At 40.7% G+C, this 15480-nt stretch overlaps 1 pseudogene; it reads left to right on the top strand.

Moving 5' to 3' along the window:
• The first annotated feature begins 14203 nt into the window (after positions 1-14203).
• The window catches only part of LOC126335718 (protein TEX261-like), a 149643-nt pseudogene continuing 148366 nt past the window's right edge, over positions 14204-15480 (top strand).

The raw sequence follows: 15480 nt of genomic DNA, 5'->3' as shown, positions 1-15480 counted from the left end.
CGATCGTGTGAAACCCAGCTCGCGCTATTCGTCCACGAGACTCAGAGGGCATTAGACACGGGTTCACAGGTAGATGCCGTGTTTCTTGACTTCCGCAAGGCGTTTGACACAGTTCCCCATAGTCGTTTAATGAACAAAGTAAGAGCATACGGACTGTCAGATCAATTGTGTGATTGGATTGAGGAGTTCCTAGATAACAGAATGCAGCACGTCATTCTCAATGGAGAGAAGTCTTCCGAAGTAAGAGTGATTTCAGGTGTGCCGCAGGGGAGTGTCATAGGACCGTTGCTATTCACAATATACATAAATGACCTGGTGGATGACATCGGAAGTTCACTGAGGCTTTTTGCAGATGATGCTGTGGTGTATCGAGAGGTTGCAACAATGGAAAATTGTACTGAAATGCAGGAGGATCTGCAGCGAATTGACGCATGGTGCACGGAATGGCAATTGAATCTCAATGTAGCGAAGTGTAATGTGATGCGAATACATAGAAAGATAGGTCCCTTATCATTTAGCTACAAAATAGCAGGTCAGCAACTGGAAGCAGTTAATTCCATAAATTATCTGGGAGTACGCATTAGGAGTGATTTAAAATGGAATGATCATATAAAGTTGATCGTCGGTAAAGCAGATGCCAGACTGAGATTCATTGGAAGAATCCTAAGGAAATGCAATCCGACAACAAAGGAAGTAGGTTACAGTACGCTTGTTCGCCCAATGCTTGAATACTGCTCAGCAGTGTGGGATCCGCACCAGGTAGGGTTGATAGAAGAGATAGAGAAGATCCAACGGAGAGCAGCGCGCTTCGTTACAGGATCATTTAGTAATTGCGAAAGCGTTACGGAGATGATAGATAAACTCCAGTGGAAGACTCTGCAGGAGAGACGCTCAGTAGCTCGGTACGGGCTTTTGTTGAAGTTTCGAGAACATACCTTCACCGAAGAGTCAAGCAGTATGTTGCTCCCTCCTACGTATATCTCGCGAAGAGACCATGAGGATAAAATCAGAGAGATTAGAGCCCACACAGAAGCATACCGACAATCCTTCTTTCCACGTACAATACGAGACTGGAATAGAAGGGAGAACCGATAGAGGTACTCAGGGTACCCTCCGCCACACACCGTCAGGTGGCTTGCGGAGTACGGATGTAGATGTAGATGTAGACCTTCAGAGGGGCTGGTCCAGGTTGCTGTACACACCGGTACCTCTAATACCAGGTAGCACGACCTCTTGTATTGATGCATGCCTGTATTCGGCATGGCGTACTATCGACAAGTACATCAAGGCACTGTTGGTCCAGATTGTTCTACTCCTCAACGGCGATTCGGCGTAGATCCCTCAGAGTGATTGGTGGGTCAGGTCGTTCATAAACAGCCCTTTTTAATCCATCCCAGGCCTGAGCGATAGGGTTCATGTCTGGAGAACATGCTGGCCACTCTAGTCGAGCGATGTCGTTATCCTGAAGGAAGTCATTCACAAGACGTGCACGATGGGGACTCGAATTGTCGTTCATGAACACTAATGCCTCGCCAATACGCTGCCGATATGGTTGCACTATCGATTGGAGGATGGCATTCGTACAGCCGTTACGGCGCCTTCCATGACCACCAGCGGCGTACGTCTGCCCTAAGACAGCAGGGAACTTAAACCTTGGAAAGTGTGTCTACGGCGTGGAGCCTGAAAAGGTTTCCTCCAAACACGTCTCCGACGATTGTCTGATTGAAGGCATAATATGTGACACTCATCGGTGAAGATAACATGATGCCAATCCTGAGGCGTCCATTCGGCCTGTTCTTGCGCCAATCTGTACCACACTACATGGTGTCGTGGTTGCAAAGATGGACCTCGCCATGGGCGTCGGGAGTGAAGTTGCGCATCATGCACCCTATTGCGCACAGTTTGAATCGTAACACGACCTCCTGCGGCTTCACGAAAAGCATTATTAAGATGGTGGCGTTCCTGTCAGGTATCCTCCGAGCCATAATCCGTAGGTAGCAGTCATCCACTTCAGTGGTAGCCCATGGGTGGCTTGAGTGGGGCATGTTGTCAACAGTTCCTGTCTCTCCGTATCTCCTCCATGTCCTAACAACATCGTTTTGCTTCACTCCGAGGCGCCTGGACACTTCCCTTGTTGAGAGCCCTTCCTGGCACAAAGTAACAATGCGGACACGATCGAATCGTGGTATTGACCACCTAGGCATGGTTGAACTACAGACAACATGAGCTTTATACCTACATCGTGGTGGAATGACTGGAACTGATCTGCTGTCTGACCCCCAACGTCTAATAGATGCTGCTACTGCATGGTTTACATCTTTTGGTAGGTTTAATGACATCTCTGTAAGTTCAAAGGGACTGTATCTGTGATAAAACACCCGTCAACGTCTGGGAAGCTCTGGGGGCTGAAGTGATGCAGACCATTTTTGATGTGTGTAAAAAAGATTATATTATGAGTTTTATGTGGTAAAAGAAAAAAGAAGCTATTCAGTTCAATTTTATCAATTTTTATGTTGACTCCAGTATTGTCAAGACTAACAGCAGTAGCAAGAAGTTTATAGCAAGTTACAGCTGGCAGAAGTTCATTGCGATTTCTGAGTCAGAACGTTTATAATGTAGGATGGATGGGTTGCCCAACTGGTACTGGACATTGAATCACGTGAAGAACAAACAACCTTGGAGTAATGGATTCTCGAAATCGGTCATAATTATTTACGTTAACTAAGCCCAATCAAGTATTTGAAGTCAAAGAAGAAGCTTACGATTGCTATTACTCGACTCCACACTCATCACAGATATTTTCTTCTGTTATTCTCGTTCAGCCTGTACTAACGTGCATAAAAGTTAATCTTCATTTCCGTAAAAAGCACAGAGGAATGAAAATGTTATAACCAGGCCAGAATAGGGAAACTGATGTTGCCACGACGGGCGTGTCGCCAAGTCAGTTCACGCTTTATTCGACATAGAGTACATTCCAACCCTGTGGTTTTGAAACGTCTGTTCGTTACCGGAGAAGCCATGTCTACTGAACACAGTTATGTAAATTCACATACACTGCTGGTTAGAAGACAATCTCCTCTTGTTTCGTCACGTACGACAACCGTTTCCGTGAAGTGAAAGCTGTGGTGTGGTATTGTAGGAAATTTGACTGTGTGTTCTTACATAAACCCAGTCAGGTTAAATTGAAATACATATACACACTTACTACCAGCACACTACCCACTGTTCTAAAAGAGCAGGGAGTGATTCCAATATGGTGGCTATACAGCTCACTATTTACATGTTGCAGTTCAAAAATGGCTCAAATGGCTCTAAGCACTATGGGACTTAACATCTGAGGTCATCAATCACCTAGACTTAGAACTACTTAAACCTTACTAACCAAAGGACATCACACACGTCCATGCCAGAGGCAGGATTCGAACCTGCGTTCGTAGCAGCAGCGCGGTTGCGGACTGAAGCGCCTAGAACCGCTCGGTCACAGAGGCCGTCGGTGTTGCAGTTGATCCTAACTTTATGATTAATCTAAGAGGAATAAATAAGAGTTCCACAGAACAAACAGAGGGAAAGAAAGGAACCGTAGAGCGGAATAAGTCACTACTTCTGCCTCTGAGACCTTGCAATCGCTCGAAGGTTCAAGACAAACATATGCTTTGCTTCACTGGTCTTATATTAGGGATCTCCATGTGATTGAGTCAGTATTTTGGATACTAATTCATGCTTGTTGTTACTTCATATTCATTTTAAATAATTGGGTTGTTATAATGGCAGCCAACCAAAAAAGAGGCAGGCTATATAAAGAGCATGGCGCGAACGTTGGTAACGGAGGTAGTTGTCCTCTATTGTGAATCTGGAAGGACAGTGAGAAAGTTCCTCACTGCACCATATCCCTGTCACACGTGTTCGACGTGATACATGAAATATATTCGCAGTTGCGAATACGAACAACCGTCAGCTGTATAGAGGAATGACGACAGTGAAAATTTGTGTTGGACCGGAACTCGAAAGCGAAATTCCCGCTTCACACGAGCTTTCATCTTAACCGCTTCGGCTATCCGTGCACTACTCAGACTTAGCCCCAAACTTCATACGCCGTCGTTCCTACGTCACAACCTGACATTATGTCATTCGCATTCAGGGGAGGACAATGAAACTGAAACTTGCTGCCCGGTATCGGCAAATAAAGACCACACATGCATTGCAATACCGTGTTCAACGTGATGTCAGCTAGTCGTGCGTGCATCTGACCTCACTATTGAAGACGGGAAATAGGAACAGTTACGTATGGTGATGTGTGTGACTGCGGAAGGAGTGTCAGGAACTTAAATTCATGCAGAATGTAGGCTGTTTATTACAAACACTGTCCGTCACATGCGCATATATTTGCGTGAAATAAACGATTTCGAGGAGGCCGCGTTTCACTGAAAGACAGCACTCGGCTATAATAGGCCTATCGTGTCATTACCCATTCTGTTATTGCTGCGGTGGATGCTGCTGTCAGAAATGACCGACGGTAGAAGACATTCGGCTGATGTTAGGCATGAGTGACGGTACCGCTCACACCATAATGACAGAGCATCTGAAGTTCGGAAAACCTGTGCTCAGTGGGTTCCGCGCATTCTGACGCAGGAGCAGAAGTTGGACAGAATGTCGAAATCACTGATGCATCTGGAACGGTATCACGATTGTCGTGGGAGGTGAAACACTGTGCCATTATTTTGAGGCGGACAACAAGCATCGGAGCCGGCAATGGAGGCACGTGGACTAACTCCACCAAAAAAATAGAAAATCGTGCATGACATTTCCGGAAAATTATTTATACCTTTCTCTTTGACTGCAAGGGCCCGCTGATCATTGGCTTTCTGGAGCACGGCGCCGCAATAACGCACTGATATAAGAGCACACTTCACAAAAACTGAACTGCGCCATGAAGTCAAAACGCCCAGGAATGTTGACGGATGACATCATTCTGTTGCAGTACAGTGCTCACTCATATAACGCCAAGACTGTTCCTATTACTCTGGGAAGACCTTTAACACATCCTTCACACAGTCCCGACCTATCCCCGTGCGGGGTTTCCTTATTTTTGGCACCTCAAAAAAGATATTCATGGCTGTCGATTTGCCTCGGACGACGCCTGCGTTCAACCGTGGTTCCATAGGTAACCGAAAACTTTTTTTCCACGAATGGGAGAATTGTGACACAGTTATTTTGATTACTGCTGAATTAATAAAATTTTACTTACTTTTTTCCATCTGCCTCGTTTTCATTTGCCTGCCCCTTATATATATATATATATATATATATATATATATATATATATATATATATATATATATATATACTCTGTGTGGAGAACAAAGCAATATGTGGGCGAGTGACAGAGCTTTTGAGAGTGTTTCACAACACTCGAAATACCAATCCATTACCTTCCAATATGCATCTCGTACGTTCTCTTCAAATTGCACGATCGTTCCCAACTAAAGGAATGTAGGTAATTCCTGTATTTCAATTCCTCGTTTTAGCACGTAACAATGGCGACACGGTTGTCAAATTAGAGATCCTAATTTTTTGTCAAATAATACATGGAGCTTACATAATCGCTGGAAGGTGCCGTCGACGAAACATTTAAACCAGAAACAAGATGACATTGCTATGTGGAACCGATATCTGGATCAGCTAAAGGCAGAGGGCTAAAGGAGAAAATATAATTTTAATATTTTTCAGCGTTTAAAGTCATGACTTTTTATCGTAATGGTAAACTCATGTACAGAGTTTAGTTGCACGTGAAATAAAGTCATATTTCATCCCAATTAGGTTGTTTTACAAATATAAATTTTTTCTAATATAAATTTCTAAAGTAACTCATTGAATTACCAGTTTGCTAGGAGTCAGACAGCATTCGAACAGATGCACATAGTCTTCTATCTGTGAGTACATATTTGTGTATACATTCAGGCGTGTGCAGATTGGTCAGAAACTGTCTAAAAAGCGTGTAAGAGTGTCCTAGGGGAGTTTGCACCGAGACATAATTCCTAAGAAATAATAGGATACGTTGCGATGTTTACGAGTTACTTAGCTTTGAAGTTAGCCAGTCAGATCGTCTCGCGCGTAAATTCAAGCAACCTGTCCAAGGCAGTGTAGTGAAACATGTTCTTTGTTTGGTTTCCTCAAACAGAACAAACATAGCTTTTGCTCAGCCAGCTTAAATTTGTTGCTTCCGAAAAAGGCATATTTGAAAATGTGGTAACTCAGCGACCCGAAGATATCTGACTTTTCCGCATTTTAGAGCGTGCAATTGTTTGATTTTAATCGCGCAGTGACCTGATTGTTAACTTCAATGCTAACTAGCAATGAAACGTCGCAACATTCGAGCCTTTCTGAGGAATTATTTCTCAGCACAGCCTCCCATGCAGCACAATCACAAACTTTTCACACTTTTCTGGCCATCCTATAGTAATAATAACTTAATATGTATAACTTTCGGATAAAGGAAGACGCAAAAATTTATTACAGATTACTGGCATTGTCCTTCTCTTTTTGTTTCCTGTTTCCACTGTTACGAACGTAGTAACTTGTTTTTAAGTAACTGTATGCTGATAACGCTTTCCTCAATGATGAAGTACCATAATCCTAAGTATGGTAAGTTGAAAGGTAGAATTAATTTTCGTATTTGATTACAAAAATCGATGAGTGATGAAGATTTTAAGACGACAAATCATTAAATATGTAAGATTAATTAAAGCAATTTTCGTAATAATAAATGATTTCCAGTATATTCTGTGTCCTCTTTTAACATTATTCCAGTATGTCTAATGGACTACTGAGTCATGTCAGTTCACCCTGTGGTTTAATGCGGGTGTGGTAGATAGAACAGATACATCTGTAAAAAAGGATTTCACTGAAGATATCAAGATAAAACATATTTCTAAATTTTTATGAGGAAGTTGTCTGAAAACGTAATGCTCCCTATCATGTGAATAGGTACAGTGCCTTCCTCACTTGAATGAAAATTACGCCAGGTGACGCACAGTGCATCGAAAACTGATGAAATCAGTGAAGATAAGGTGATTCTGGCGCTTGTAAAATGCGTACGCAGAAAGAATCCTAAGCATAAGTTTTTATTCTTTTTACGCGGATACGTACCTCGAATGTATGAACGATAAAACGCGTCCGTGTTGCGAATTTAACGGAAATTACGTTCATAGTCATGCTAGTAATGTTATATTAATACGATATAGTGCTCAATTGCTACGAACAATGCTTAATTTCTGCTGTAAATGGGAAAATCTATGACTGACTGCTCCGTAATGAAATATTCCACCAATCACGAGACTGTCATGTTTACAGAGCTGAGTATGGTAAAGCTAGAAGCATGCAGTGTCTGTAAGTATTTACAGTCTAACATGAAAGAATCGACAGGGTCTGATCAAACGTGTCAGGTCGCCGCAATGCAGCACGTAATTCAGCACTAAATGTTACGAGAGAAGTAACCGACAATTTAGAAGGAGGCTGGGTGTATTGTGTTGTCACCAGAGAAACAGTAGCTCAAGAGAGCTCAGTGAATACGAACGTGGGCTAATCATTAGATGTCACCAGAGTAACAAATCTACAAGCAAGCTATAAGTGATGTTATTATGAAGTGGAAAGGTGAAGAAAAGAATGGACAGACCTCATGTAATGACTGATAGGGGCTGTCGAGTACTTGAAATTAGTGAGTGGAGTCACTCATGAGTTCGAGAGTGCTATAACCAGGCCAGCTAACATAATGACTATGTATAGGGAGAAATAAACGGGGTACGTTGGACCAGCAGCTCCTCAAAAGCCACACATTTTTGTCATCAGTTCTAAGCCAGACGTCACTGGACGTCAATCATGTTGAAGGCGTGGGTTTGGCGAATGACTGGAGAACAGAGTACAAAGGTACAGAAGTACAGAGGAGGTGGTATTACGGCGTAGGGGCTTTACTCGTGTTTAGGGTTTCATCCATTTGTTATGCTTCAGAAAAAGCTAAATTTGGGAGGAAATCAACACGTTTTACATAATTGTGTTCTGCAGAAATAGAGGAACAATTAGGAGATGATAACCGATGCGTCATCACCTGTGAGGCGAATGCTTGTGGACAGTAACATTCCTGAAATGGGGTGACATGCCCAAAGTCCCGATCTGAATCCAACGGAACACCTTTGGGATGAGTTAGAACGTCGATTAACTCCAGATCCGATCGTCTCACATCATCAGCTGTTCTGGTTTCGGCTCTTGAGCTGGAATGGGCTGCCACTCTTCCACTGATATTCAGACGCCTCACTGAAAGTGTCCACAGCAGAGTTCTAGAGGCTGGATATTAACATCGACTAATACGTTACCCGATACTTTTCATCTCATTGTTTATAACTGTTAGTGGTCTCTACGTATACTAGATGTCAACTGCAGATGTCTGAGCGTTCAGGATAAAGATCCTAATACGGAATACGTTTCTTGCGCAACCACAGTACGTCAGCCACGAAGTTTCACTAGATAGTACTTTCCGAAGTTGCACCTACATTAATCTACAGAGTTCCCGAGACGAAGAAAATGAACTGCCTCAAAACTAATGCAAAACTGGTGATATTTCTGTGCTATTATTTCAAAATTTCTTTCTAACATGGACATTGGGAAACTGATTACAAAACTGATTCCGCTCCCTTTCATTTAAACTATAAAATCCACTGTTGCGCAGAACCACGCCATGGGATTCAGAAATCGACAAATCGATTGGGGCACAGTGCTGTACTCTGAAGATAGACTACTAAGAAATGCAAGAGGTTTGGTGATCGGTGTTTCAGTCTAGTGGCCGATTCGAGAATCACATGAAAGGATACGCACTAAAGACCGTCATAAACAGTTCCTGACATTTTCAACTCTTGTTGTTTCTGTGGAGGATTTGTGGAGCATTTGTAAATATTTCCGGCCAACGTATTTTTAGTGTTGTATAAGATATTAAGCTGTTTGGAAGATATTGTTAGTTCTTTAGTTGTGGAACGTCATGTCAAGTAAAACTGCAGACATTTTTAAAATTAGTTACGCAATGTGCGGACGGTAAGCCACACGTCGTCGATCGTGTACCATCTCCCGTTTCCTAAGATCTTTTATCATGGAACACGTGGTATTTGTCAATTCCGTGAATATGTTTAATCTCCCTGCCATGAAAAAGAAAATTTTTGTTAATATCCTATAGCTTCTGCTTCAATTTATATTTAACTTATTGCTTATAAGTATAATACGTATACTTGATTTAAGGTCATTCACTGATTATTGGTGTTTGGCAGAGTAAAAGTGAACACATGTCAGTTAGGCTATCACAAACAGTACTGATGGGATTTCCTGGATCGGAACCGTTTAAATTCCGGTAGAGTGTTTGTTCACTGGTACACAACCATTTTCTGCCTTGGAACATTGCTCCACATTTGACAAACCTTTACTTTACTGGAGAAATTTACGTAATTTCAGAAAAAAGGCTGCTGTACAAGAGAAATTGATGCCATTACTTAAAAATGGAAACTGGACTTCTATTAGAAAGATGGGTAAGTCTGAACTGCATGTAATTCGTAAAAGCAATCATCACAAGCAATGCAATCGCTTTTTAAACGAAATTGACACAAGTTACACGTACGTTCCATAACTCACAACAAAAAACTGAATATCATTTACACTGGTATCATATACCAACATTAAGATGTGCAAGAACACATACGTCTCTATCTTAAACGAAATACGTGGTGTCTACAAATACGCATAACCTAGGAGGAATTGCATTGGAACTCACTTCCATAGAGAACGTACAGAAAATTCGATACGGTAATTCTCTCAACAGGATATTCAGTACTGAGTTCTCGGGAAGATAATCTGCACTTCTGGGTAATACGTGCAGTCTCTTCTGACAGAGATATATCTATCGGTTGCAGATAATGGATTTAGAGGTTTAGAGATAATGGATTTGCAAATGGTTGCCAGTTTCCTGCCGGATACACTCAGCAAAGACACAAACAGGGCGAAATACTTCCGGATCGCCGAAATTCCTGTTTTGATTTGGAGGATAAAGCCGCAAAATACAACGTAAAATTTTCTGCTTATGTGAAGGAAGAACTTATTGTAGCTATGTGGAGTTATCTAAAGACGTATTCCAATATTACGCTGATCTGATAAATAATTGTATCCAGAATTGTTACAATCCATAACATAAAGTTTATAACGCGAACAATGCTTAATCAGGTACAGACATATCGAAAGTTTTCGTCCAATTAGAGCGTGGAGAATGATGCAGACGACAGGAATGGAAGCAACTGCTGGGTCCACTTACATGGTGACAGTTTTTGCGTTAGGACTTTCAAACTGCACGGCTGACAACGGGGCATGGTGCGAATTGGTGTGCGCTGTGTGGTTCAGTTTAGCGACGAAGCCAACTTTGATTTGGATGGGGCCGTGAATAAGCAAAATTGGCTTATTCGGGGGACTGAGAATTCACATTTCGCGATCGAGAACTCTCTTCACACTCAACGGGTGACTTTGTGGTGTGTAATGTCCAGTCACGGAAAAATCCTTGCGCTATTCCTTGAGGGTCCGGTGACTACCGAACGGTACTTGAACGTTTTGGAAGATGACTGCATCCCCATTATCCAAAGTGACCCTGATTTAGACAGAATGTGGTACATACAAGGAGGAACTCTACCCCATCGAAACAGGAGAGTGTTTGATGTCCTGGAGGACCATTCTGGGGACCGCATTCTGGCTCTGGGGGGCATCCAGGGGACGTCTTCATGGTCCTCGATTGGCCACCATATTCTCCGGACATGAACACATATCACTGCTTTTAATGGGGTAATATTAAAGGCCAAAACCACTGATGAGCTGAAAACAGCCAATCAGGAGGTCGCGGCAGATTCGATGTTCCGACACTTCAGTGGGTCATGCATAATTTCGCTATTCGCCTGCGCCAAGTCGTCACCAATAATGGCAGGCATATCGAACATGCCATAACCTAAATCCAAATATCTGTAGTGACGTTTACATGTTGAATAATGTGTATGCACAACGTATTTTGTAACTAATTTATGTTTTTCTCATATAGTTCATTAATTATCAACATGTACCAAGTCTGTATTTAAACACTCAGTAAAACGTATCAGTATTAAAAATTTCTAAAGAAATAGCACCAATGCACAATTTAAAAATTTGTAACACGTTCTATTAGAAGAACACTGCTAAGTAATACACTTGTTGCGGTATGTTGATCATTCAGTGCCATTTGTGTAGTTTCCCAGATCATGACCCCCCTCCCTCCTACATCTGCGACGGCACTTCCGTCTATCAGTGGTAACTTGTGAATTAAGTGTAACTAGCTTCGGGTGGTGCAAGGTGCTATTCAGTCTGAGAATGAAGTGGCCTCCCGTGAGAATTATAAATAACTTGCAGTCCGGCTGTTGTTTGCTGACATCCAAAAAATGATAATATGATAATAGAGTGGAACTACCATCTACTATATAGAGTCAGAAAACCCTTATTGTTACGTTACATGAAGTTAAGGAGACAAACAGTGTACATTATATTAAGTGCTTGACTCGTATGTCAGATGCTGTATACAAGGTGATTCACAAATATATGTAGATATTTTATATGTTACTCTACAAGTAAAAAAAGTACATATAGAATGGACAGAAAATGTTTAGTTACAGAGTTACGGCTAATAAAAGATTTTGCCTGAAATTTAGCAACTTCACTAAAATGAAGCCATCGCAAAAGTGTACGAGGTTAAAATACAGCATCATTCCCATTTATTTTGTTGTTGTTGATCTGGTGAATCTAATAACACATGTCCCAGACGTGTATCTGCAGTAGTTTTCCAGAACATCCGGAGAAGCAAAGATTATTATACAAATAAATTTATTTACTTTGCATTAATAATGTAGAAAAGTTAATGACATTGTTGGCAACCGTTACTGAGTTGTTTCAGTCGCTTCCTAACGTTGGAACGAGTTAGCTTTCTGTATTGTTCAGTGACAGAACGTAATAACAACTGTGTATTTCAGTGAAACCACATAGTAACTGTTGTAGTTTGTAGATTATTTATGAAATACTGACTAATCCATACAGTTTCAGTTGGCGTCATTACCATCATTGTTCCAAAATTAAAATCTTCTTTTGAAGACGTTGTGCAATTGTCTGAAATTTAAAAAACAAATTAGACCAACTGGTTAATAAATTAAAAATTTTACGAATGAACACACGCTTCACTTATGAGAAGCTTATGTTTCTGTTGTAGTCTGTTCTTTGACACACAAAATTTTATGTGAATCGCACTCAACTTTCTAATACACAAATATTTTTTGTAAAAGTAGTTACTTTGGTTCAACAGCGAATGTGTTGAAATATCATTCTATTTGCCGCTCACATGCACCAACAGTTGTGGAATTAGTTTCTTCTATATTGCGAAACAGTTTAACAGTATTGGTATGATATCAGAAATTGAGTCCGCCTTGATGCCGAACATCTTGTTATTCGTTTATTTATTTACTCTCCCAAACTAGTTTCGTCGACAAATATCACCATTAGTGTTTTTTAAAATCTTGTTTATTCTATGTTACAGCATGTTTTAAGAATTATTGTCGCTGTTTGCGACATATTTTCTGTACGTCTTTTTTTTCTGTTGCCGTTTTTTTACTTAGCGAAAATCATGTCATGTTCGTTGGATGGTATGTAGCTGCTTTTATACACAGAAAATCAAAACATTCGCACTTTGTTTCTGATCAAGGCGGACTCAGTTTCTGATATTATTGTTTTTTTTTTATTGCAAACACGGACCAAATGGAAGAGTTCCATGATGAAATTATTGTAACAGATTTGATTTTAAAGTTTTATTGTCATTTCTGTGTGATTTTTCCTTTCAGCTACAATTATTGTGACTTGTTTGGTAGATTAAATGTAGGTTTGGCGTTCCATACAGGTTTATTAGGTTACACATTTACTAATTTGACTGGGAATATAGTAAAGAAAACATCGCATTGTTGTATAGATATACGATGTCTTTCTGCAAAACGTAAAGTCGTTTGCTGTGTACTTGGCAGTTTTTGTTATTAAAAGGAAACGATGTTCTTCAGTAAATTTCTGTATGTTTCAACAAAATAGTAAATAAACTGTCGTCTAATTTACTTTTTCATATCTCATTGGATCCTTAGGAAAGTGAAGACAAATATGGTGATACATTTTAGTTAGTGCGAATTTTTATGGCACTACATATCCTCACTATTGTAAAACTATGCTAGAAATGTATTTAAACGATTCACCCAATATCGTATTCGGAAATGTCGCTTTCCGTTCTCTTGGAGCGCTCCTGTCTCAGTGTACAACAAAACAGCATTAATGTGGTGACTATTGGGCAATGTCACCGCGTGTTTCCAATAACGGCCACGGGAAGACCAAATGCAGTATACTGTGGTCACGTAGTTTCAGACTATACGGAGAATAATTTTATAGTGGGCTTGAATATTTGAAGAACCAAAGAAGAAATTTTATAAAATATATATAGATTTTCTGGGCATTAATATTTAATGTTAAAAAAAATATTCTCTCTCTCTCTCTCTCAGGTGTAGTGTTTGAAAGGAAGTATATTTACATTCATATTTATAGTGTCTTGAAGTAAAATATGAAGGAATTTATTCAGTTTGCTGAAGAGAAAGCTGAGTGGAAACTGGGCTTCTAGAATTCACTTTTCCGCAATACTCTCACAGATATCATTTCAAGAAAAGAAACAAAAATAAAAATCAAGTCAGATAACGATAAAAATTACATCGTGACATTTCTTTTTTCCTCATTGTAAACAATGCGTTCATCGAGTTTATTAATAATGTATGTTATACATAGCACTTTGGCGTTGTTAGAAATATTTAACTGACGTAAAAGTTATTCAGCCAGCAACGAATTTCTTTTCGGTTGTCGTGTTAAACGAGAAGGTAAATAAAGCTGAAATTATTATTTTTTCCTCAAATAATTTTAATGTTATGTTCTAGCCCGGATCTAATTAACAATAATGAAGCTGCATACTAAGATCTCGCAGTATTTTTAAAAGTAGTATTCAGGTCATTGCAAGACAAGAGACAAGTCTTAAGACAGCAAATCGGTACTACCATTTGCGAAATTTTAGAAATGGTCTTGCACACAGTATCGCCACATGAGGTGAGTTCGTTCTATTACATTTTCTTGCTGCATACTCCATTCTCTCAGTTGGATTAGGCGCGTGATAAATTACTAGTTGGGGTGTCTAGCAGGGGGGAGAACGATGTATTTTTTCCATGTTTTCTGTGGAATGTGTGTGTGTGTGTGTGTGTGTGTGTGTGTGTGTGTGTGTGTCGTAAACTGCTGTATTTGGTGGCGATGGGAATGAAATTCAAGTTGCATACTTTGAATGCCGTGTTTTACGAATGTAATGAAGTTTGATGAAGAACAAACGCCCTTCTATTCATTTTAAAGCATCTTAAGTTGTTACTATAACAGTAGAGTTTTTCTTACAAATTTATTTTCTTGGGATCACGCACAGTTCTCACAGTATTTATTACTATCGTCACTTTTGTGTGCTTCTTACGTCATTCGTCACGCTCTTCTGCACATTTGTGGTAGATTCTAGCAAACAGCACTCTCACTAACTCTAGTTATATTCACGATTTTGTGTTGTGAAGAACCACTGTCATCTCGTCATTTCGTGCTGTTTGTTTGATTCCTATCCTCTTGCTATTTTTTACTCTCTCCCTCGGGGGTCTTGTCTGGGATATTAATGGGTATGTTCAGCATTGTTTGTCGCTGACGATAGGACACTCTTACCGCTGTTTTTCGTTCCCTTTTCCTTTCTTTCTTTCTCTTCTGCTCTCGTTCCTCCGCTCGGAGTTTGAGGTTCCTCTTTTTCTTTTTTCTCCCTGTAAGCTCCTGAAGGCCGGTCCACGCATCTGACGCGGAACAGGTGATTGGGTAACTCGTAATTCCCAGCCCCAGGTCGACAGGTATGGTTTGCAGTACCCCCTGGTACATGCCAGGCCCATGGAGGAGTGATTGATTGCTTGAGCTGCTACATTACCACATTGCCTATTGGTCCTTCTGTCAGATAATCATGAGGTGTGACCTGAGGCACTTGCGGCCCCTTGTGTAGACCCAGGGGGTCCCCCAGTTGGAAGAACCGCGCAATAGAAGACGCTGGGAATCATTCTCTCGCAATGAGCCAATCATCTTTACAATCAGCGTCTACAAAATGTAAACGGAACGGGGCTAACGATTCAATGACTCCTCCAGCTGCACCACAGTTCCACGTGGCCTCACACACTAAAAATGGTCAGCTATTTGCAACGGTAAACCCGTTTATTACTCAGAAAGATGTTGATGCCATTGCCGGCCCTATGAAATCCTGCTCTTCTTTACGGAATGGCACTTTGCTTTTGGAGACTACTTGTGATTCTCAAG

Source organism: Schistocerca gregaria, chromosome 2 (genome assembly GCF_023897955.1).
Source record: "Schistocerca gregaria isolate iqSchGreg1 chromosome 2, iqSchGreg1.2, whole genome shotgun sequence".
Classification (NCBI taxonomy): domain Eukaryota; kingdom Metazoa; phylum Arthropoda; class Insecta; order Orthoptera; family Acrididae; genus Schistocerca; species Schistocerca gregaria.
This window is presented reverse-complemented; position numbering and strand designations above follow the sequence as displayed.